Source organism: Ochlerotatus camptorhynchus, unplaced genomic scaffold, assembly GCF_037179485.1.
Source record: "Ochlerotatus camptorhynchus isolate MF236.1 unplaced genomic scaffold, CSIRO-AGI_Acam_v1.1 ptg000244l, whole genome shotgun sequence".
NCBI lineage: Eukaryota > Metazoa > Arthropoda > Insecta > Diptera > Culicidae > Ochlerotatus > Ochlerotatus camptorhynchus.
This window is the reverse complement of record NW_027040734.1, coordinates 2,256,853-2,281,154: the sequence shown is the minus strand read 5'-3', so window position 1 is coordinate 2,281,154 and position 24,302 is coordinate 2,256,853. Positions and strand designations below refer to the sequence as shown.

Genomic DNA, 24,302 nt, shown 5'->3' with positions numbered 1-24,302 from the left:
AAAATACATTAATTACATTTTCAATACTTTTAGTTATATTAAGTACGGATAATTCATATTAATAACCTTCAGTACTACTTCAAAACGCATTAATTACTTCAAGTACTTGCATTTTAACTCCGATTATTTGTATTGCGTGCCCATCGTCAATTTCTGGATTTGTACATACATTGCACATTACAAAAGGCGCGGTCAGTTTCGTGTACTAAAATAATAAATTAGGCATAACAAATTGACAAAAAAGCGGTGCTCTACTGCACGAGCCGCTTTGAGCTACTGTTCTCTAGTGTGCTCAGTGCCACCACAAGCCTTCATACCGGCTATGTTATGTTGCAGCAGCTGCCAGCAAGGCGGTCGATTTCAAAATAAGAAAACACCATTTTCAATTTAGGCATGCCTATCCTACCAACAATAGAGAGAGAGAAAAAAAAAACAGAAATAACAACACTCTCTATCCCAAACAGCCGGGTGTTGCCATCACCATCGGTTCGTGGCTGTTCGCCTCGCCGCTATTGGCCGTGACCTTCAGTTGTTGGGTCTATGATGGACCGAGGCTAAGTCCAAACTAGCGTACAGCAGATGCAGCAAGATATTCGATTTTGTCGGTTATTTGTTGGAAACGGATCCTTCGGCTTAGGCTATCTAATTGAAAAATCATATTGTTCTAGACATTTGCTTCTATATCAAATTAGAGTCTAGATTTTAGAATGTAAGGTAGAGCAGTACTGCGGCATAAACCCCTATGTGACATCAACAATATCAATGATTTCGATGTGAACGAATCAATCATACGTTTGATACGATAGTGTAGTTCAAAAGCTACAAAACAAAGTCTATAAGAGCGCATAATATGAATATTTACATCCATTCTTATCGAAAACAAAAAAAAATGCTCCTAGCGAATCCATTTTTTGTGCTATCATGCGGCATGCCGAAGTGAATCCAATGACGTTTCAATGTGTTTGGACTCGTATGACGGAATTGGAATCAAGAAGCAGTGTTCGATGTTTATCGATATTTCAGTGCCAACATTTCAAAGGGGCGTAATTGCATTTGTAAACTATGGCTTAAGCCGTCGATTTCTCGCGAATAAAAGCTCACCCACGAAAAATAATGACACCAATAGGTAGAGGAATGTTTCCTCTACCATCTAGCATTGTTATTTTGAAGGAGTGAGCTTTAAGATGCGAGAAATCGACAGTTAAAGCCATTGTTTACAAAAGCAATTACGCCCCTTTGAAATGTTGGCACTGATTTCATCAATTTGATACTATTTATCACATCCAACGGTACACCTATGGAAAGGTAAATCAATTTAGAAGTCATTTTTGATAGAAACATTTCATTTTATGTTGAGAGCCGTTTGAAAAATAGAGGTCAAGTGCGGGTTGTGCTTAGTATGACGAAAATTAGATCTTAACCCTATTCAGAACTTATTGTTCTCGTTTTCAAGATGACATTCTCTTGATATACGGATTGAATTTTTACAATGTTCTATTAATTCAAATCAGATTGAAGTTGTTAAAGTAAACATTAAACATAGGATTTCAAGTTATTAGAAGTCCCCTCCCCATACGAAGACAATCTTCCATACATTTTTTTGGAAATTTGTATAAACCGTAGACACTTGTAGTACATCGCCAATTCAGATTTAAAAAAAACTGCAGGATGTTGTTAAAGCTATGCTTGTCAAATAATCGGATGCATTACGCTATTTTTTCCCTGAATTGACAATACTCCAAATTGAATGATGAAAAGATCAGCAAAAGAAGAAGGCAACAACAGAATGTGCAGGTAACCAGGGGAGTTTCCCATCAGAGCAGAAAATCCCGACCCATTGCGCGTCGTCCTTGTCAACGACGTAAAACATTTTACTGTTTACCTATATTCCTACGGCTTTGTTGCTTGTGGGAATCCCGTCGCCTGTATCCGACTGATGACGACGTTCTGCTGTCACATCTCACCATCACGGTTGAAGGCATCCCCGAGTGATTTTTGTATGAAAGATACCACTGTAACTACTATACATGCCCATCCCGTTCACCTTGGTGGTTCTTTTACATTTGTTCTTTTCCTTCAGTTCGGATGGCTCGGTGATTGAAGGTTGTTCCATTAATTAGCAGATTATCAAAAAGTACCATTCGTTCAATAAACACGGCCTACTATATTACTTGGAATTATACGCTCAATTTCTGGCAGTTTCCGAGTTTTGCGTGGAACCGCTCTGTAATTTAGAATTCGGTTGAGTCATCAGCAAAAACGATCCACACAAAAATACGAATGTGATTGCATAGTGTTTGCCCACCATTAGAGCATTACCAGGCAAGAAATTGAGCTCGGAGATTGAATCGCCTGGAATATCATTATGATCAGCGTGATTGACCCGTTTCAACGATTAGCTACAGGTTGTTTTTATTCTAGCAGTATGAATCGAACGGTTATTGACTTTTTCGTTTGTCTTTTGAATCCTAGTTAAAATGCAATCAGCTTTTTCGTTAACTTGCACAATTTTGCACGACTGTAAAATCTGACTTTAATTTGTGTCCCGTTTGCACACTTTCGCTTAAAGTACGGTTATTCATAGACTGAGTTGAAAATCCACTCTAATTTGAGTAAATATCTTTATACCAAATATTCTACAAAATTTTCTGCGAATATGAGCAACATCCCGAGCAGTGTCTGAAATCATGAGCATGATTGACCGCCCGCGGTTTCTACTCTACTCTTTTGCCAGGCCAACTGTAATGTCTGAGACAAAGTTGTAGAAAACTGGATTTTTTTCTGAAAAAATGTACACAAAAAGAATCATTACAATTTTGTTTGTTAACGATTTCACATAGCTAAAGATGTTAAGTTTTAAATAACAGACTTAAAGTGGTAATTTTATACGATAGATGAGAAGATGAAATTATAGAGTTGATAGTTCCGTTAGAGTACGGCAGTGTGAACATTGTATATAGAGAGTAGGTTGATCATCTCTCTTTACCAAACTCCCCAGTTGAAGAGCAATTTCAAAATTAAAAAAAATCTCAAAATTTTCGTTCTTAAGTTTTTTTTATTTATTTATTTAAAAGAGGGGTGTTTCTCAGAGTCTTAAACTATGTTAATCATCGATCGAGTTTCCACTTACTGCAATTACGGCCTCCACACGCTTCCGGAATGTACGGCAGGTTCTAATAATGTAGTCTGGATCCATTTCTCTCCAGGTACGGGTCAATGTTTGTCTGAGGCTTGCTGTACTTGGGTGGCGTTTAGAACAGGCTTTGGTCTTCATGACGCGCCATATTGAGTAATACAGCGGATTAAGATCGGGGCTGGATGGCGGCCAAATATCCTTCGCCGAGAACGGAAGATGTTCCTGTAACCACTTCTGAGTGCGGTTCAAGGTGTGGCACGGAGCCCCATCTTGTTGAAATACAACATTTGGCTTCGGACCGTACACGCAAACCAAAAATTTATTACAATGAATGTTAGTTCCATTTCCTATCATCCTCTATTCATGAACATCGCAGCGAATGTTAGAAGTTGACCTTGCAGGCGATGTAATGGTTTTTTGCCTTTTTTTATTTCGTGTTCTGTCTGTGCTTTCATCTACACAAGCAAGCATTTGCCTTGATTTTTATGTATAAGATGGCAGAACGACGCACACAAATCTCTCCAGCAGAAAAAGCATACGAAGTCAAGTGTGAGAGGAAATGAGCGCTTCTTGTTTGCTTTTAGGCTATCCATATTCAGAAGCATGGAGAGAGCAGTGGAGAAAGCACAGGTCTGATAATCACAACGATCGTGGTTCGAGTCGCAGTCGGCAACCTTTTTCCAATTTTTTTCGACATAATTCATTTCACTCACTAATACACTCCACATTTTTCGGTCTCCAATTCTCTTGCATTGGACCGCAGCTAGGTATATTGCATCCTCGGTTCATGCGGTCTCCACTTACATCCTCTGATGATGAACCCCATATAATTGTAAGCGAATCTTACATCCACCGGTTGGGTGTATTGTTCTTTGATCCACGGAAGAACATACTTACTTAAAATCCCGATGTAGACCTCCGTGTTGACCTTGTCGCCTTCTGGAATGAACACCGGGTCCATTTTTTTTGCCATCGGAAGCCACCAATCCAACCATCATAACGCTAGCAGGATGCTTGGTCAGATACATGTTCTTGTGCTCGTCGGCCACGTCTAATATACCGGTCGGTTCTGGAGTTTGATACGGGATCGACGGTAAACATGCTCTCGTCGGTGAATAGGATTACCGGATTTTTTCGCTTAAGGAAGTTCATCGTTCGACTCGTATCGTTCGACTCGTAGCTCCCGGATGCGGTTGGTAATCATGTGAGTTTTTTTTTCCGTGCCCTCGACTTCGCCCCGCAATCTTCCTTTACGATCTTCCCGTAAAGTCACTGATCCCGTGTTCCTTTGCCATTTTCCTTGTTGAACGCACTGGATTCACCCAAATCTTCCTTTTGATAGCAGCGAACCATCGGAACCCGAGCTGACCTCGGACGACCTGTGGCCACCTTCCTTTCTTTTCTCGGTCTAAAACCCTTTTGACGGTCCACCCGGACACTCCCACGGCGATTGAAATGTCTTTTTGCGACATTTGCGCGTGGGACAAATCACGAATACGCTGCCACTTCGTCATGATGCAACTGTCAAACTAAGTAAATCGTTTTCTTTTATACACAGCCTACTACGGTATAAGCTATAGGTTACGCGCATGCAAAGAAAACCAAGGCATTGTATGCACAGGTGAAACGGGAACCTTATTTGTACGATGGTGCAAACATTATCACGCATACGGTAGATGAACGCGTCATTGGGACGGTACTAATGGATATTTTTGGTCACCATTGAAAATTTAGTCGTTTGCTGAATTTATGTATGGGCTCAAATTAGGGGCATTTAGGCCGAGATTACATCCATTTCCCCTGTCTATATCTTTTCCGGTACCATGGATTCGACAAAGTAAAAGTAAAAGGAGAGCCGCAAAATGAAGCACATGCGATACAACAATGGAATGATGCTCGTTGAGATGATACCCGGAGATGTGCAATGTAATTTTTTCAAAATGGTGTTACGGTTTTATAAGACGCAACTAGGAAGCAGATTCATGCCGTCTCGAACTCCTTGCAAACTCCGATCATGCTTGGCATGCAAATGATAAATTAAAAATTAATTTCTGCACTTTGTGCTAACCAGATACCAAGATTAGGACATCTTTGAATACCGAGGTTAGTCTGTAAAACATAAAGATCTGAATCCATACCTCTCACTCCAAAATCATGAGTTGAAATCTCACCCGGCTAAAGCACGAATGATCCGAGAGTGTGAAAATTACTATAAATAAAAAAAAACATACTTTCCTTGAAATTTTGCTAAGCATTCTCAAATCATCTTCTTGTAAAGACTCTTTTAAGATTGTTTCGAAAATAATCATTGGAAATTCCTTGCATTTCTCTTCTCAATTCCAATCCCCAGTTGAGAATAACATATTTTGACCTTACTACATATTACAAACTGTATTCTTTAGGGTCAACAGCCAAATAATAATCTATGTTTCAAGTAAGGATTTGGGTTTTATCATGCGATAAAACATGTGATGGTATTTGGGATATTTTACCATATTTAACTGTTTCAATAAAACTGGGAAAACTAGGTTAGGCAACTGGAAAAAAAAACCCAAAAAATACAGGGTTTTAAAATTTTAAATATAATGGCCAGAATGCATTTGTTTCAAGTCCGTTATCTTCAAGGAAAATTAAAATATACCTTTTTTCCATTGTCTATGATCTCGAGATATCACAAATTTTCTGAGGTTTCGAAAAAAATAAACTCTGGTTCAGAAATCTCTTCGCCATCTTGAAAGTTTTCCAAGCCTAATATGTTGAAAAATGGTCTAGGAAACTTTCCAAGTGCTGGAGATTTTTTCAAAGACCTGAATTTCTATAAATCTCTATTTTCTGCAAGTCCGTCAACAAATTTTCATTCCCAGATTTTAGATAAATTTTACATTTGAAATCATGAAATATATTCTATATATAACATAAAATTTTTCTCGGACTGTGAACTTACATTTAAACAAATCGTAAACTATTCTACACACTTAGATTTTTTATAGGAGTCAGTATTTTTACTGGATTTTTGGATTACTGAAAAACTCGGTTAAAAATCAAATGACTGTTATTCGTAAAGATTGGATAAAATCGACAAATTTTATTTTTCATCATTACACGGGGTTAACAGAAGGAAGTCTGTAAATTTTCGTAACACATTTTCTCAACTTTAAATTTTTCACAGATTATTTAAATTTTACCGAAGAGTTCCGCAATTCAAAAACTCGGTAAAAATTACTGACTGGATAAGTGTGTATGCTTTCTTAATTTGTTTGTATTAAAGATTGCGAATTACTAAGTAACATCATTAAACAAAAAAACGTCCAATATCTCTAAAATGTATACCAGAATCTTGCAACTTTTTTGAAGATCGATATTTTTCGAGAAAATTTTCCTCGTTCCAGAATAATGATAATTATTTATACGACCCAGAACACTTGTCTGGGTTCCAGATATATGAAAATTTGTTTATGTTTGAAGTTTAACAGAAGTTTCTGTATTCGAGATCTTTAAAATTGCTTGTCTTAAAATTGACGAATTTGTGTTTTTCAATATCAAGATTTCCTAATAAATTTCTATGTTCAATCTTTCACAATTCAACCAATTCGCGATCTGAATCTAAATTCAACTTATTCAACGGTAAGTTTCCAAAAACTCGTGGCAAAAAATTAGTACTGCTTGAGGAAATGGAGGTTACAAATCAACCTATTGATTATCCTATTAATACTGGTTTTACGAAAAGAAATGTATAAGATCCTTCAACCATTTGTTTTATTTAAAAAAAAAGCGTGTAAAATGCTCATGGTGGTTTGGGAATTTATAATATTTGTCAAAGCGGATCGCATTCAACGACAGATTAGATTCATATCTTTAATATCTTTCCGATCAATAAATGCCACTATTGGTAAATTTTTATATATTGTATAAAATTCCCACTACCAGCCCTGCATATTTTAGAGGAATTCTGCTGACAAAATTTCATCATTATCTCTTTTTTGAACATTTTTGAACATGAAGAGCTTTGAGTGGGTTGGTTTATTTCCTTTAAACTCTGTTATAATTGCTTATATTTTGACAGATACGCGTGTTTTGTCTACTACTTGCAGACTTCATCAGTGCCAAGTACTCAACACCACTATTTTTGAACGCCTTTGTAGTTTAAGGTATAGGGAAAAAAAACCGGAAATTGAAATATAGAATTTGAATGGGCACCCTTTAAAAAATAAGTATTTTTATAACCCTTCAATTTTTTTCTGTACATGATAAAAAAACACCCATTTTATCGAAAATTTTGCTTCATGGGGCTCTTCGTCATCAAATATATTTCTAAGTTGATTTTAAAATCATTGATTGGAGTTTTTAAATAAAATCCTTCAACACTAAGTCTTGTTTATTAAACAATTTATCATAAAAGCATAAAAGCGATCATAAAAGCAATTTCGAGATAGCTGATGCAAGTTTGCATGACGTCTTCTTTTGTCAACATGCTCCCATAAAGGAACTTTCGACTCCTCAGCCTTATCCTCCTCCTGCACCCGTTTTACGACCATTGATGCAACAGCTGGTAAAGGGCCAAACGGTAAATGAAATGAGCTGCATGAAGTCTTTCATGAAACGGGAAAAATCCGTACCTTCCAGTTTTTCGAATCCTTTCGGAGTATTTTGAGGCATCCATTTTCACAACACCACACCAAAGAGATTCATTCCATACTCTAGTTATCCGAAATTAAAGGGTGTCCACGATGAAATTGCCACACACAAAATTGATTCGCAAAATTCGAGTTTTCATCCTATGGCCATCAAATTTTCAGGGATTGAGAAATAACTATTAAACTTCATTTTACCATTTTACTCGTATTTTATTTACAGTCCATACGCAAATGCCCGCACCTTGGCCTTAACCCCGGCCATAAGATTCTGCACAACCTGTGAATCAACCGTTTTTTGCATGTAAACCCATACTTTCTTCAGTTCCTTGACTGTCTTCACTACCTTAGGTCGTTTAAGAAGGTGCTGCTTCATAATCGCCCAGTACTTCTCCATGGGGCGGAGCTCCGGAGTGTTGGGAGGGTTGAACATTTTCGGCACGAAATTGACTTATTGTCCGCATACCACTTCAGCACGTCCTTGGAGTAGTGGCATGAGGCCAAATCCGGCCAGAAGATTGTTGGGACGTTGTGGGCCTTCAGGAGAGGAAGCAGCCGCTTCTGGAGGCACTCTTTTATGTACACCTGTCCGTTCATCGTGTCCTGGGTCACGAAAGGTGCACTCCGCTTCCCGCACGTGCAGATGGCTTGCCAAACCAGGAATTTCTTCGCAAATTTGGACATCTTCTGAGTGCGGACATGCTCCGGAACGCTGAACTTATCCTTGGCCGTGAAAAACAGGTTGCCGGGGATCTGTTTGAAGTCGGCCTTCACTTCACATATGTTTCGTCGTCCATGATGCAGCATTCAACTTTCGTCAGCATGTTGAGGTACAACTTCCTGGCACGGGTTTTGGCGGACTTGTTCTGCTTCTCGTCGCGATTAGGGGCCTTTTGTACCTTGAACGTTCGAAGCCCAGCCTTAGTTTTGGCCTTCTGGACAAAACTTCGGCTTAGGTGCAGCTTCTTAGCCACATCCCTAACGGAGGCGTTCGGATTTCGGTTGAAGGCCCCAACTACGCGGTTGTGATTTTTGGTGTTGTACGGAATACTTTTTCCTTCACTTCTGGGCTTCCGATCGGTGGTCAACCGTTCCTCGAACCGCTTAATCACTCGCGACACCGTGGAATTCGCGATTCCCAACGTTTTAGCGATGGAACGATGCGAGAGATCCTTGTTCTCGTGATGAATGAGCAAGATTTTATCACGCACGAGCTGTTCTTTCGACTCCATTTCCGCGAGTTTTGATCACAGGACTTTAAAACTTGCAGGATGTAAATAATGCATTATGAACTAAATCCACCCAAATTTTCATTAAATTCTACCCAACGGTTAAAAAGTTAGAGCAATTTCATAGTGTGGCAATTTCATCGTGGACACCCTTTAGCACTGTTTACTTCGATGCAACGCAAACATTTTTGACAGTTCAGACTAAATTCAAAAAGTGAGTACAAGATACTCATTTAATGGGTACTTTCAAGTTAGCTTGAATCAATCCATTGCTCTGTCCAGACTCGAGACGGCTAATACATAGGTGTAACAGTCGGAAGAAGTGTTAGTTTGTTTACTTAAATGAACCATGCCCATTTTGTTATGGCATGTTTGCTATACGAAATGCGCCTCGTGTTTATTAGCGAATTTCACATCAAAGATTGATTAATTGAGTAGGAAATCAGTTTGGCACGGCATTTGTGACCAGCATACACCTTCCGGTAGTATGACACAGGTCAAAAACTGTTCAAATCCGCAGATAAAATTTTTGTTTTGAATTTCTGTATAGCAAAATAGTGAACTTTTCGTGAACATTAACGGCAAAGAACTCACCAACACTGGGAGACTGTGAGTTCCTGCCCACCTGTTCATTTTCCATCGTGGTCCAGACTGTTTGTACCAAACGGTAAAGGACGACGCAATGAAAGAGTCAACAAAAACATTCAGTCACTCATGAACAGGCACTCATACCGCTTGCCTTCGCGCACACAGCATGCAATAAGGCATTGTTCCATAGAAAATGTACGCTCAGTCATTCCAAACAAGGATTGGATACCATCACGGAAGATTAAACGTGCTGACTGAGCTACTGACCGAGTGCTCGGCTGTCAGTAACTCGTTTACCTCTCAATCGTTCAGACTCTCACAAGGCAGTGAATGATGAGTCAGATGGCAGTTCATATTCATATGAAAATGAATCATTGAACCTGACTGTTTTGCGCACTGCTCAGGATCATCATACTAAAATAATGGACGTCGATGTATCGTGGATCACATCAGAAATGACATGGGAGACTTTCAGCAACCAGCAGGTTTTCGGAACAAACTGGACTCCGTTGTCACTGTACTTCCCGGCTGTAGTGACAACTCGCAAGATCATCGGACCATCATGTGACTGGATGAAGGGCAGAATTCGCTGCTGGAGACATTCGGTTTTGTAAACCTCCGAGTTCATCATTTTCTCAGTGACGAAAACCTTTGTCTTCTAACCGCAGCGGCAAATTCTCTGCCAGATCATATATTTGCGTGCGAATTTATCAACAAAAACCAATTTTAATCTGCCAGGCACACCTCTTCGAGCCTTCGCCTTGTAACATTTTGGTTCTGGAAGCTGTCCGAAGTCGGCCTTTACATAGCCTTCATCATCCATAAGTATGCACCCACCGGACTTGGTCAGTAGGTTGTCATGCAGCTTTCGAGTACGGGTTCTAGCTACGGTATTCTGCTTGAGTGATCCATTTGGTGGCCTACTGGTACGGTATGCCTGTAAGCCTTCACGGTAGCGAATTCGCTGCACTGTACTACGGGCGGCATCATACTTTGTACTCTAATCGCGATCGGACGTACCTGGGTTACTTCTGATGGACCTTACGACCATTCCATGGAGCTGACGTTTGGCAGTTCCACTCCGGCGATTAAGTAAGAGGTTTCCGATTCGTCGTCAAGGTTTCCCTGTACGTTTTGAGCACGCGCCATACGGTGTTTCTAGGAAAATTCAAAACTTGGACGCGGACCGTGATGGATTTCCAGGTCTCGAAAATCGGACGATCAACAACAGAGAGATTTTCGAACATTATAATTTATTTTTGAAGTATCAGATTTAAGTGAAAATTCACCAAATGGAACGCAGCCTAGAAGCGGTGTAATAAGCAAAAGAGTTTGTTCCATTACTAAGTGGGCCATGGTTTAGACCTTCCATCTCCAGAGCTAAAAATGTTTGCATCGGAACATAGATGCAGATGCATTTATTACATAACAGCACTGCCAGATAGTGCGAGATGTATACACAATTCACATACCTACATACATTAGACTAGATACTCCAACGCGGTAATTTGAAATCTTTTCTAATGACTCGTCTCATATCAAGCTGAACATTGCATTAGGTCCTAAGTAACATTGATCGATTCTCTTCGTCGATTTTCTCTTTCGTTAATAACTTGAGCACATAACTGTTTCTTGCTGTGTTTGTCGTATTGGATGCTAGATAAAAGTTTCCTTTATCGATCTGTGCGCTGAAAATACATGGGAATGTCTTTACATGGCCGTGGGGATACAAAGAGAAAGTCGACGAAGAGAATTTTGTCAATGTTACTTAGGACCTAATGCAATGTTCAGCATGATATGCTCTTATCGATAACGATAATAATACACCACTAAAGGAACATACTCCTATCTCAATGCTAACGAGTTGGACTCATTTAATGCTATCAAAGATACTGATGAAACTGTAAACATTTATACAGTCAACATGTTTTGTGCTAATAGAAAAGAGTCTCCCATTAGTTTGATGAGTTGTTCGTCATCGTCGCCGGGATTACATCACATCGGCGATGACAATGCCGACGAAGATTGCCTATGGATGTGAAATCGATCAAACAACAACGCCGACACCTCGCACCCGCACTTTGGGACAATCCCTCGGATTGGATAACCTTGTATTAGGATCTTCTTTGACATTAACCGTCTCGACGGATGGTTGCCCAACCGAGCTAAGTGGGTCCTTTTCCGTCACGCTTCAACTGCGAGAAAAAGGAGCCCAATAAAAGCTACTTATGTGTAGATGCTCCGAAAATGAAGCGAAAATCAATAAACAGCCGGCGGCTGCCATTGACAGTACCGGTGCGATGTCGATGGTAATCATGGTGAAGCGAAAATGGGGGTGACTTTACAATGTTAAATTCATTTCCCGTCACTTCATCTAAATGTGCATCTCAGTGGTGGAAACCCTTATTCTCGGATTTTGAGTGCTAATGACCCATATTTTCCAATCATCCCAGCCGGTTCAATTGCTGCATGTGACTAAAATATCAATGTCCCACATGTGCCCTTTTTTTACGGGCATCTATTTAAGAAGAAACCCACATCGATCATGGAACGTCATCATCATCCGGCATGAAAAATGTAAATTTCGTTCCAATGCTAGAAATGCAACATTTGATTGCCATACTGACGTAGTTCTACGATTGTTCAAGTTGAAACTTCTTTCGAATTCATCGAACGTTCGTTGACACGGAACTGGCTGTTGAATGCTTCGTACAACGCCGTTGAGGCTTTGAGTGTATTTATAGCAATATAGCAACCAGAAGACGCGGTCGGTGGCTTAGTTTCGATTCTTCTGTCGATTTCCTATATTGTATTGTAGCTCTTTCAACAAGTCTCCGGCCGAATGGCAAAATTGGCCATCAGCCTTCACGTCATTAGCCCATAGCTACCACCGCACCAAAGCAAGCCGACGATTCTCCTTAGCAATAACGGTTTCTAAGCTCGAATGGTGACGCAAAGGCGATGAAGGCAAGCATTCGATTTCGGAGTGCTTTCTTCGTGAATCGTAAATGGCGAAGGCGGCACACGCAGAGAGGAAAGGGAAATTCAATTTAATTGATAAATCCAGAAACACTGTAATGATATGATGAGCGATGATTTCGTTACCCAAAAGATTCTTGCGTTCACGTGCTTCAATCTGTTATTGTATTGTTAATCATATTCCATTTGGCTGCTATTATGGAGATTAACAAACGTGCGGCTTCCGGGTGATCCCAGCCGTACATACAATTATCGTTTATAATTCCCTGGTTTCTTTAATCCAAACCGAAAAACCCCCGACCAGCTGCCGTAGTGATTCATTAGGTCAGCCGATGGTTCCGATAGAGGGAGACTTCTACTTATCTGTCTCGGTCATGACCGCGAGAGTGATATCAGTTATACCACAGACAAACAGACAACACTGGCAATTTGTTCATCGAACACGCAAAAATGTTTTTAGTATGGCCATCTGAGGGGTACAGTCAATAACCCTTGCGCTTGACGTTTAAACACTACCGGTGCTTAGTCCAACTTGGTGTGAAATGCGCAATATATTGAAAAATATTCAATGTGTTACGTCTGTTTGTCTGTGGTTATACGTATATGTGACTAATGGTGAACGGAAATAAACACAAAACGACCTTCACTAATCCTCTCTTTTGGATTGAGAAAATTTACCATGATAAGACGCCAAGAGTCGTCACCACATGGGTGGCAAAAGCTTTAGAAAGGCATTACCAGCACGAATAGATACGAGTATTCAACATTATCACGAGATTAGATTTATTCGCACACTTCTTTGCCTACCATCGGTGCCATAAACCCAAGCTTAGCTTAAAATTCTGTTGTGGCACTTTGTTGTAGACATCGTAGGGTGGCCAACTGATATTTATACACACTTTATAGCAAATATACTTGAACATATCTACATAGAGCTGGAATTAGGGCGTAACAGCTTTTGTAAACAATGACTTCTTTCGATGATGTCTAAAACGTCAAAAAGTCGCCAACGCAAATCAACATCACCATCGGGTAGGAGAAGACTTCCCCTACTCGATGGTTATGTTGCTTTACGTGAGCATGCCTTGAATTCCTAGAAATCATCGAGATAAGTCATTGTTTACAAAAGCTGTTACGCCCTAATTCCAGCTCTATCTAGATAACTAAATTTTTTCCATTGAGTATTGCATATTTGGGAAACCGGTGACAGTTTTTCTGAATCACTCTGTATATAGTATGTGTTACATATATTATTACACTCAAACAATCACTTACTAAAGTTATTTCCCATTTTTCACTGATGGATCACGCATTGATGGATCCACTGGCTTCGGCGTCTTCAATGAATACTCAACCGCCTTTCGGAAACTTCAGGAACCTTGTTCCGTTTATGTTGCTGAGCTAGCAGCAATCAACTTCGCATTGGGGATGATTTCCCATATGCCCATAGACCATTACTTCATCTTCTCGGATAGTCTCAGTTCGATTGAGGCTATTCGGTCGATGAAACAAGGTAGGCACTCATCTTATTTCCTTTCAAAGGTAAGGGAGCAGATGTGTGTGCTGGTCGAAAGATCATATATGATTACCTTTGTATGGGTCCCCTCACATTGCTCAATCCCAGGCAATGAAAAGGCAGACTCTCTCGCAAAGGTGGGCGCACAACAAAGCGAGATTTATGATAGAAGAATTTCACATGATCAATTTTTCCCATTAGTACGTCAGAGTTCTCTTTTAAGTTGGCAAATTCTCTTGGGCGGTGGTTACATTCCATTATTCCAAGTGTTTCTTCGAGAGCGTGGTCTGGATGTAAATCGGGTATTCATTCGAGTGATGTCAAGACTTATGTCCAACCACTACTCGCTAGACGCACATCTCTATAGAATAAACCTCGTTGACAGCAATATATGTAGGTGCAGAACCGGTTATGATGACATCGATCACGCAGTTTGGTATTGCCCGGGTACTGACGCCTCCAGAGCACGACTATTGGATACCCTAGTGGCCCGAGGTAGACAACCCTTTCGTGAAGTAAGAGATGAGAGATGTATTGGGAACACGTGATCTTCCCTACATGCAAGCGATCTACGAATTCCTTTGTTTGTTTGATGTGACCCTTCTTTCCAAACAATTTCCAGCCATTGTGTCTCAGTCTTATTATCCTCCTATTTATGTGCTATTTGCCCCTGAACAGCCAGGATTTGGTCAACCGTCCGAGAGTAGTATCTGAAAGAGGCTTCAGAAACCAGCTTCCTACCTAGCTCCTTCCAATCGAAATTGTTACCATTAACCTCGAGCCCGCCACGAGTAATTGGTACCCAATACTAACCTAGAACTACTGCTATTTAAAATGTACATTCAAACATTACTGATTTTGGCTCCGCAAAGTGTCACACACGACTGAGCCTAGTAAATAAACGAAGTAGTTAAAAAAAAGAAGTTATTTCCGATATAGCCATCACAAATTCAGTGTTGTCTTCTTATTGCTTATGATGTTTCTGATTATATACTCATTCAAAGTTTCATATTTCTTAAACTAAATTGTTTGAGATTTTTTTCGTACTGAGTACCAATGCTACCGACGCCCTACCTATAGACCCATCAACTCCTGGACCGGGGACCAACGGCTTTATTTCCCTTCCGAAGGAACTCGTGATCAGAGATTTTATGCCTCAGAAAATCCCGGCGGCGCCGACTGGTATTGAACCCAGGCCTGCTGGGGGTGAGAGGTAATCATACCAAGTACATTGTGAGCATAACCAAGTGTACTCCTAATAGCTACGTTCAATTGGCTTATTTTGAGATATTTTAATCAAGTTTATGTTTTGGCCCAATGGCATACAATCATAAGGTTTTACATTGGACTATTTTTTTTATTTAATTTTAGTAAAATGATAGGACAAATGGCTCTAATGTTGGCCTATGGATCTAAGATTGGGCCCATCGCTAAAAATCTGCTATTTATCAATTTTATCTAGATGAACGCGTCATTGGGACGGTGCTAATGAATATTTTTGGTCGCTATTGAATATTTAGTCGATTGCTGAATTTATGTATGGGCCCAAATTAGGGGCATTTAGGCCGACATTACATACATTCCCCCTATATCAATTTCAATAAACCATGTTAATCGTTAATATATCATTGATGAATATATTCACATTCTTAAAAATTGTTTTTCGTGCTAAAATGTGAAAGTAGGGAACGTCAAATTTTGATTTTTGGGCCCATTGACTCCCCCAATTGCGGCACGCACCGTGCGTAAGTTTTAACAACGGAAAACCTACACGAAGCGTTTTCTACGTACACACGAAGCGTTCATTTTGTCCATTTTGTTATGGCAAGTTCGCTATAAGAAATGCTCCTCGTGTTTATTATAGAAATTCACATCAAAGATTGATTAATTGAGTAGGAAATCAGTTTGGCACGGCATTTGTGACCAGCATACACCTTCCGGTCGTACGAAACAGGTCAAAAACAGTCCAAATCCGCAGATAAAAATTTTTGTTTTGAATTTCTGTATGGCAAAATAGTGAACTTTTCGTGAAGATTAACGGCAAAGAACTCACTAACACTGGGAGACCGTGAGTTCCTGCCCACCTGTCTTTTCCCATCTTGGGTTAGGCGGGTAAGAGAGATGACACAGTCGGAAGAAGTATTAGTTTGTTTACTAAAATGAACTATGCCCATTTTGTCATGGCAAGTTTTGCTATAAGAAATGCTCATCGTGTTTATTAACGAAATTCACATCAAAGCAGGCATAACATTTGATAACGGCACGAAAGCATTTGTAAACAAACTTTCTAAGGCCCTTTACACGGGAACCAAAGTACGCCCACGCAAACCAATACCTCTTTCGGAAAGGTGATAGTCGCCCCTATCCGATGATGTTGTTGATATGCGTGGGCGTTCTTTGGTTCGAGGGTAAAGGGCCTTAGAAAGTTTGTTTACAAATGTTTTTGTGCCGTTATCAAATGTTATGCCTGAAAGGTTGATTAATTGCGTAGGAAATCAGTTTGGAACGGCATTTGTGACCAGCATACACCTACCGGTCGTATGAAACAGGTCAAAAACTGTCCAAAACCGCCCATAAAATTTTTTGTTTTGAATTTCTGTACGGCTAAACAGTGAACTTTTCGTTAACATTAACGGCAAAGAACTCACCAACACTGGGAGACCGTGAGTTCCTGCCCACCTGTCATTTTCCATCTCGCCACTATACTATATTTTGAAGTCTATAAGTCGATAAGTTAAGTAATTACCCCGACACTTCAGTCACATTAACGGAGCTCATTTTAGTTTGAACCCTATGAGCATAAGAAAATCGAAAGAAGGGGGTCTTATGAAGGCCAAATCTCAAGTCTCAAGGCCACATTCCAGAACGAGAGTGGATCATGGTGATCACGTCAAACTATAATGTCTAAAATCAATCACATGTCCCAAACAACCCCTAGAACGGCTCCCATACACTCTCTATGCTGAATCGTAGTTTCCCCCTTTTCCCATATCATTTGAAGCAAAATAATAACCCAATTTAGGTCAATTGAATATGCCTAAATGAATTAGTTGCAATGATAGTATGAACAGTAATAACAGTATAATGTACCAATTGAATGAAATGAATATTTACCTGTTAATACTGGAGATTGGTGAAAAGTAAGGTAAATTGTTAGTTGATTTTACCATCAAAGAGTTTGACAGTAGCGTGATGGTATATCATTATTATGCTGATTAGACGAATCCTGGGAAAGCATAATCCTCGTTGTTAGGGAAACCTCTGAAATCCGGGATGTTCAGTTGATCATCGCTACATGACTCTTATCTATTATTCTGATTCCACTATTTCAGTGAACAATCTTGTCGTGGCTGTTTTAAACTCGCTTCAGTTATTAGCCACCTCTTGCCAATAATCCGCCGATCGACCGCTTCCTTCTAAATCGTGCCTTACGCTGGTCTTCCAATTTTCTTCTTCTCCGGAATTCCCATACTAAAGAGCTTTCCGGATGATCTGTTATGATGGTTCTGTTTTTATGAAAATAAAATGATGTTCTATCCCTCCATCATGGATATATGTTGATCCAGCCAGTTAATATCGTTGCCTTCTTCAAAACTTCATCGTCTTGATTTAAAGAAAAGAAAATCGCCACCTCGATCAAACTAAATTCAAATGTACTACCTGTGTGATGTCGCATTCCAAAAGTTTCGAACCAAATAAAAAAAAATTGCAGCCATTAAACTCAATTATTTAGAAAAAAAAACAATAATTAAATTTTGCCCAGTAGTTAAATTCCAACAAACTCTTGGTCCGCTACATAACAACTGGCATCACTAGTGTGGATCTTTCTAAATATACATACATTCCTTTATTTAACGTCGGTCTCTGTTCCGCAATCTAGTGCCAATCACCGACGGACATCGATTGCCATCCATTGACGACAATCGAATGTGCAGGAAGGCAACTTCCACACCTGCGTAGGATATCGCACCCATTCAACACACGCATGGGCCGGGACCAACGGCTTTACTTCCCTTCCGAAGAAAGACGTGACCAGAGAATTTTATGCCTCAGAAAAATCCCACCGACCTCGGCTGGGATTGAACCCAGACCCATTGGGGTGAGAAAGTAGTCACGCTTACCACTACACCACCGGCGCCGACTCATCTTTCTAAATGTAATTATACAGACAAGCCCTGGGACCTGGTTGCAGCTAAGAGGAAGAGGAGACAACTGGCTTCTTACTCTTTTATCTCTATCTCTATCTATATCTATTTTTATCTATCTCTATCTCTATCTTACGCATTTCAAATTGGCCAATCACGAGCTGGTTCGCGTTTGTCAGAAAAGTTGTTCGTTTTCGCCCCCGTATTGTCTCCTCTTCATCTTAGGGTTGCAGTTAAGCAATCCTCAAGGTTATGCCAATGCCCAGAGAGCATAAGAAAATCGTGTTTCTGGTAGCCTTATTTGCTGTTTTGTTTTGATTCTGCGTTCTGTTTCACAATATTCCATGAGTTAATTGCCGTTTGAACCATTTTTAGTTTTCCCAGCGTGAAAATTAGCAGGGTTCAAATTAAAAACGGGGGTCCACGGTACTCCTAAAAAGTGTCCAAAGAAGCCCGTCACAACGATAGTATGAGATGACTTCACTCTACTAATATAGTAACTCTACGTCAGTTTACAAACCATTTTACAAAATGCTTTAGGACCGGACCTAACCATTGTAAAAAACAATATCAATATAATCAGTTCTGTCAGGCTAAATAGGTCCTGCCATCTCGTAAAATGATCTATTTTCAAATCCATCTTGCCCCCACCCATAAGTTCATGAAGTTGACGTTCCTGTTATACTCGAGTATTTCGGACTACCACATGAGATAGTCTGTGTATGATCAACTACAGATTCTGTATATCTTCTATACAAATCTAAAATAAAATCATCAATTTCCATTTAGCAAAATCGATAATTTGAACGACCCTAACTTAGTAGAACAATTAGTTGATGCGAGTAAATGTCACCCCAAACTCTATTATAGCAAAGCGCAAACGACTGACGTGATGCAACGTTTCCGCCATCTGTTCCACTCGGAACCAATTATGGCAAATGTCATATTCATAACACATCGAATCAATTAAACGCTTCATAGCACAGATTACGCACCTGGTGCCACTGGGCATTTATCCAGAAATAGCTCCCTCCGCCCGTTTGGCTCATTAGTAACACCCCCCAGGTACGGCGACTGCGATGGACGCCCGCCCAAATCTGTGCCTAATTTCTCTCCCAGCGGACAGCGATTATCAGCTTGTCGACACCGGCAAATGCTCCTCTCTCCTCCGTCCATTTTTTCTTTCTTCTAATATGCAAATTAAGCCGTTTCTTTCCGCTCCACGCCAGTTTACTATTCTAACACGTTGAAAGTGACATCACTGGTGTGGGGTGGGAGCTTTGCGTGACTGCGATTAGCCAAATAACGTGTTGGGTTTGGCGTGACAGTTTTATATTTCTTCGGGGCGAAAGCATGTCTGTGTCCCCCGCAGTAATTTGATATATATCAACACAAATTAGCGACAACATTGGCTGAGAGAGCGTGGATCCGGTAAGGGTTCATATCCGAGAGGCGTTTGTTTTTATGTTTATGATGTATCGCGAGCTTCCGGTTGGTGCAGTTATGCTTAAAATGTTTATCGAGATTGCCAGGGCTTTTAAGCCCAGTTGTGTTTAGGTTTGAATTTCCCCCCGGGTGCCGCCCGTAGATTCAACCTCCAGATTTTTATGATCGTGAAATCAACTCATATAAACGTTGTGTAATTCTGTATTTGCAAGCTGGACGTAGACTGCGTGTTTGTTGCGTTGCGTTGCATTTGTTGCGGAGTAATTCTTAGATTGCATTCTAGCAACTGTCATGTATCTACTTTAACGTTCTTATTCTGATTGCTTAAGTTCAATCAAAGTTCACGCCCATCTTCTCCATTACGGGGAAAGGAAGTATATTGCCGATGTAACCTCTACTTAACGGGGGCCAGCAACTTACCGACGCCCCATATATGCTACGAAGTTGAAAAGTTGCGTAGGAGATGGCTCAAGATTTGCTTAAGCGATGGTGATGTGACCATAGTAATTGTTTTGTTTTGGAGGAGCTTGGGAGTAAACCCACGATCCTCTACTCAGTAAGCAAAACCGGCAGCCGCCAAGCTAGCCGACCTCTTAAATTTTAATTTCAATCCTGCGACTTTTGCATTCAGTTAAACAAAAACTATTTCAAGAAGTTCGACTATTAAATATAACCAAAGTGACAGTATCGAGCGAAAAACAAACGCGACCGGGTAAACAAACATGTCCACACGCGAGCATAGCACACTTCGATTTTTCCAGGACGTAGTCCATAGACAAGTGCACGGATGGATTTGAGTTCACTCACTCGACAAAAAGTGACACAACAGCGGGGCCCTATTTACTAAAAATGAACACATGAATAATGCTCGCATAACATTTGAAAATAGATTATCAATTTTTCTAAACAACTTGCAAGGTCCTTTTCACGAGAACCGAAGTATGCTTACGTAAACCAAGAGCACTATCGGGAAGGGGAGAATTTCTCCTACCCGATGGTGTTGTTAGTGTGCGTGGGCGTATTCGGTTCGAGCGAAAAGGGCTTAACGAGTTTTGTGTAACCCCAGTTGAAAAGGCCAATGCTCTTGGTCAACACTTCGTGAATTCACATAACCTTGGCAGAGCCATGGTGAGTCCCCACTAGCCTGCAGTATCGGAGGCAATGTCTAGAGTCGCTGCCACCCCCGTAGTTATCCCTGACGAAAGTAGAATATCGGCTGATGAGGTGATAGCAGCCAATAAATCAACCAAGAACATGAAGGATGCTGGTGTCGATGGTGTGGTGAATCTCGAGTTGAAAAACTTCTTAGTGCATCTTGCAGTGATCTTCAATGAGTGTTTGGTGCTTGGCTACTTCCCTGCATGCTTTAAGTTAGCCAAAGTCATTGCAATCCACAAGCCTGGCAAGGCCCCTACCAGTGTCAAAAGCTATCGCCCCATCAGCCTCTTGTCAGCCTTCTCGAAGCTATTCGAAAAGTTGATACTCAGCCGTCTGCTGGTATTTTCAAAAGATTATAACATCTTTCTCCAAGAGCAATTCGGGTTAAGGAAAGGCCACTCAACCATCCACCAAATCGCGCGGGTTACTAACATCATCAAGCGGAACAAGTCCGTTTCCAAGACATCTGCCATGGCATTGTTGGATGTTAAGAATTCGTTCGATATAACTTCTTAAGCTTCCTTGTGAAGACCATCAACAACTACTTGTCGGGCAGATCATTCCAGGTCTTCTTGAACAATTCACCTTCTGATACTTTCAACGTCGATGCTGGGGTTCTCCAGGGTAGCCTCCTTGGTCCTATCCTTTTCAACATCTTCACGCCAGATGTACCTCCTCTTCCAGGTGGTGGTATTTTGTCAAATGGCCGAGTCAAGTCGTCTACCTTGGTCTCACCCTTGATAGCAAGTTGCTGTTCCGTTCCCATGTGGACAAAACATCCACCAAGTGTAACATCTTGATTAGGTCGCTCTACCCACTCATCAACTGAAAGTGAACCCTTTCTCTTGAAAACAAACTTGCCGTCCACAAGCAAATTATCCTCCCCGCCATTGAATACAGAACGCAAATCTGGGAGAGCTATGCCAAGTGCCATCACCTCAAACTTCAAAGGATCCAGAACAACATCCTTAGGATGATTCTCAACAGTCCCCCGCGGACTCGAAATTCTGAGTGTCTGGTCTTCAGACACTAGAGGAGCGCAGTATGCTCATCCTCGAAAGGATCAGAGACGCCTGTCTGAGATCAAATCACCAGATCATACGTGATCTTGCTAATTAGGTTAAGTTATTAGTAGTTAGGTAGGATTTCCGGACAAACTGACGCGATTGGTCAAGGCGACGATGGATCGAGTGATGTGCGTTGTTCGAGTATCGGGGACACTCTCGAGTCCCTTTGAATCTCGAAGGGGGTTACGGCAAGGTGATGGACTTTCGTGTCTGCTATACAACATTGCGTTTGAAGGTGTGATCAGAAGAGCTGGGATAGACACGAGTGGCACGATATTCAGGAAGCCCATCCAGCTCCTTGGCTTCGCCGATGACATTGACATTATGGAGCGGAACTTTGAGATGATGGCGGAAACGTACATCAGACTGAAGGCTGAAGCTAGGCGGATTGGACTTGCCATCAACGCATCAAAGACAAAATATATGAAAGGAAGAGGTTCTAGGGAAGCCAATGTTAACCTCCCACCCCGAGTTCAGATTGACGGTGACGAAATCGAGGTGGTCGATGAGTTCATGTATTTGGGCTCACTGGTGACCGCCGAAAATGATACCAGCAGAGAAATTCAAAGACGCATTATGGCAGGGAATCGTGCCTACTTTGGACTCCGGAGGACGCTCCGGTCGAATTAAATTCGCCGCCGCGCGAAGTTGACTGTCTACAAGACGCTGATTAGACCGGTGGTCTTCTACGGCCACGAGACCTGGACTATGCTCGTGGAGGACCAACGCGCCCTTGGTGTTTTCGAACGGAAGGTGTTGCGTACCATCTACGGTGGAGTGCAGATGGATGACGGAACGTGGAGGAGGTGAATGAACCACGAATTGCACCAGCTGCTGGGAGAACCATCCATCGTCCACATTGCAACGGTGGGCTGGGTACGTCGTAAGAATGGCGCACGACGACCTAGTGAAAATGGTTCTAGAAAGCGACCCAACAGGAACAAGAAGAAGAGGCGCGCAGCGGGCAAGGTGGATCGACCAAGTAGAAGGCGACCTGCGGACCCTTCGCAGACTACGAGACTGGCGAAGTGTGGCCATGGATCGAGTAGAGTCGAGACGACTTCTTCGGACAGTAGAGGACAACAAGGCCTTAGCCTGATTGGTAAGGTAAGGTAAATTAGGTAGGATATCAAATTATTTGACACGTATTAATTGTAATATTTGAGTGATATCTAAATTATAATTGCTTGTCAATAGCATTCAAGCAGTTGATAAGTTATTCAAAATTTATGGGGAAATTAAACCAATCACGTCCTTGCTGAAAAGACTGATGCTCGTTCGAGTGTAAACAGACGATTCGAGAGCGTATTCCCTAACAAGCACATCAGCTTCATATACCACACAGTACTTACTTACCTTTCATTCGCAATGATTCGTTCGTTTCCAATTGAAGCTTTTGAGTTGGAAACGAGTTCTCTATGAAATTTAAATCGTCAACGTGCCAAGAGACGTGGCAGTGCTAAAAGCTGTGCCAAGCGTTGTGCCGATCATTCTTAAGTAGCCCGAAGCGTATATATCAAGGTGTGAATATCCCATGAATTTGGCAACCCTGAAGTTAGACATTTGTGAATTTGTTTACATTTTCAATTTCTCTAATTCGTGACCATAGTTCATGGCAAACATTAAGCTTCATTCTCATTGGAATGAGAGCGGATTGGGCAGTGGAAGAGGAACTGGATGCAATACACAAGAAACAGACGGTGGATGAAATTTTCACCAGCTGTCAGTAAAATGCTCCCCGACAAAATAAAACCCAGAACTCGAACGGACGAAAGTTCATTCCCACCCTAGAAACGACATCCTCGAAACAGTTCTGATCGACTCAGCAACCTCGAAGACTTCACCAAGCCTATCGTATTGCAGATTATGATGTCTCCTACCATCGCCCAAATACATAAGTTCAAGCATATCAAGTTCACGATCCTTTGCAGATGTGATACCAATCAAAACCAATGTACCACCAGTGAAAACCATCAAATGACCCCCCACTTCATATCTGTCCTACCTCGGAAATGGTGCATCTGCAGTTCAACTGTACCCTTGGTTGTTGTTGTTCCCATGGGATCTTGCCGAACAGCAGATTACTTAGTGTCGTCATACGTCATGCACTTTCGAGATTGAGCAAGGCCTTATAATTGATTGATTGGTAGGCCACCCATCGCACCGGGTCCTTTAGAGACGAGTTAGTGCAACAGAAGAGTGCAGATTATATCGTTGATGATGGGGTGTACTCACGGAATAGAATGTAATTGCATTTTTGATGCTTATGCTGTTTCGCTAAGGCAATCGTCCAGATCTGATGGAATACTTGGGGTTAATACGTATCGACATCCCCCAATAAGTACTGGGACTCGTATGGAAATCCCTATAAAGTCCTGTGGATTTCTCATCGAAGTCCATACCAATT

General features: G+C 41.1%; 1 protein-coding gene across 3 annotated transcripts in view; it reads left to right on the top strand.

Moving 5' to 3' along the window:
* The window catches only part of Sk2 (Sphingosine kinase 2), a 69,516-nt gene that overhangs the window by 26,907 nt on the left and 18,307 nt on the right, over positions 1-24,302 (top strand). The window lies entirely within an intron of this gene.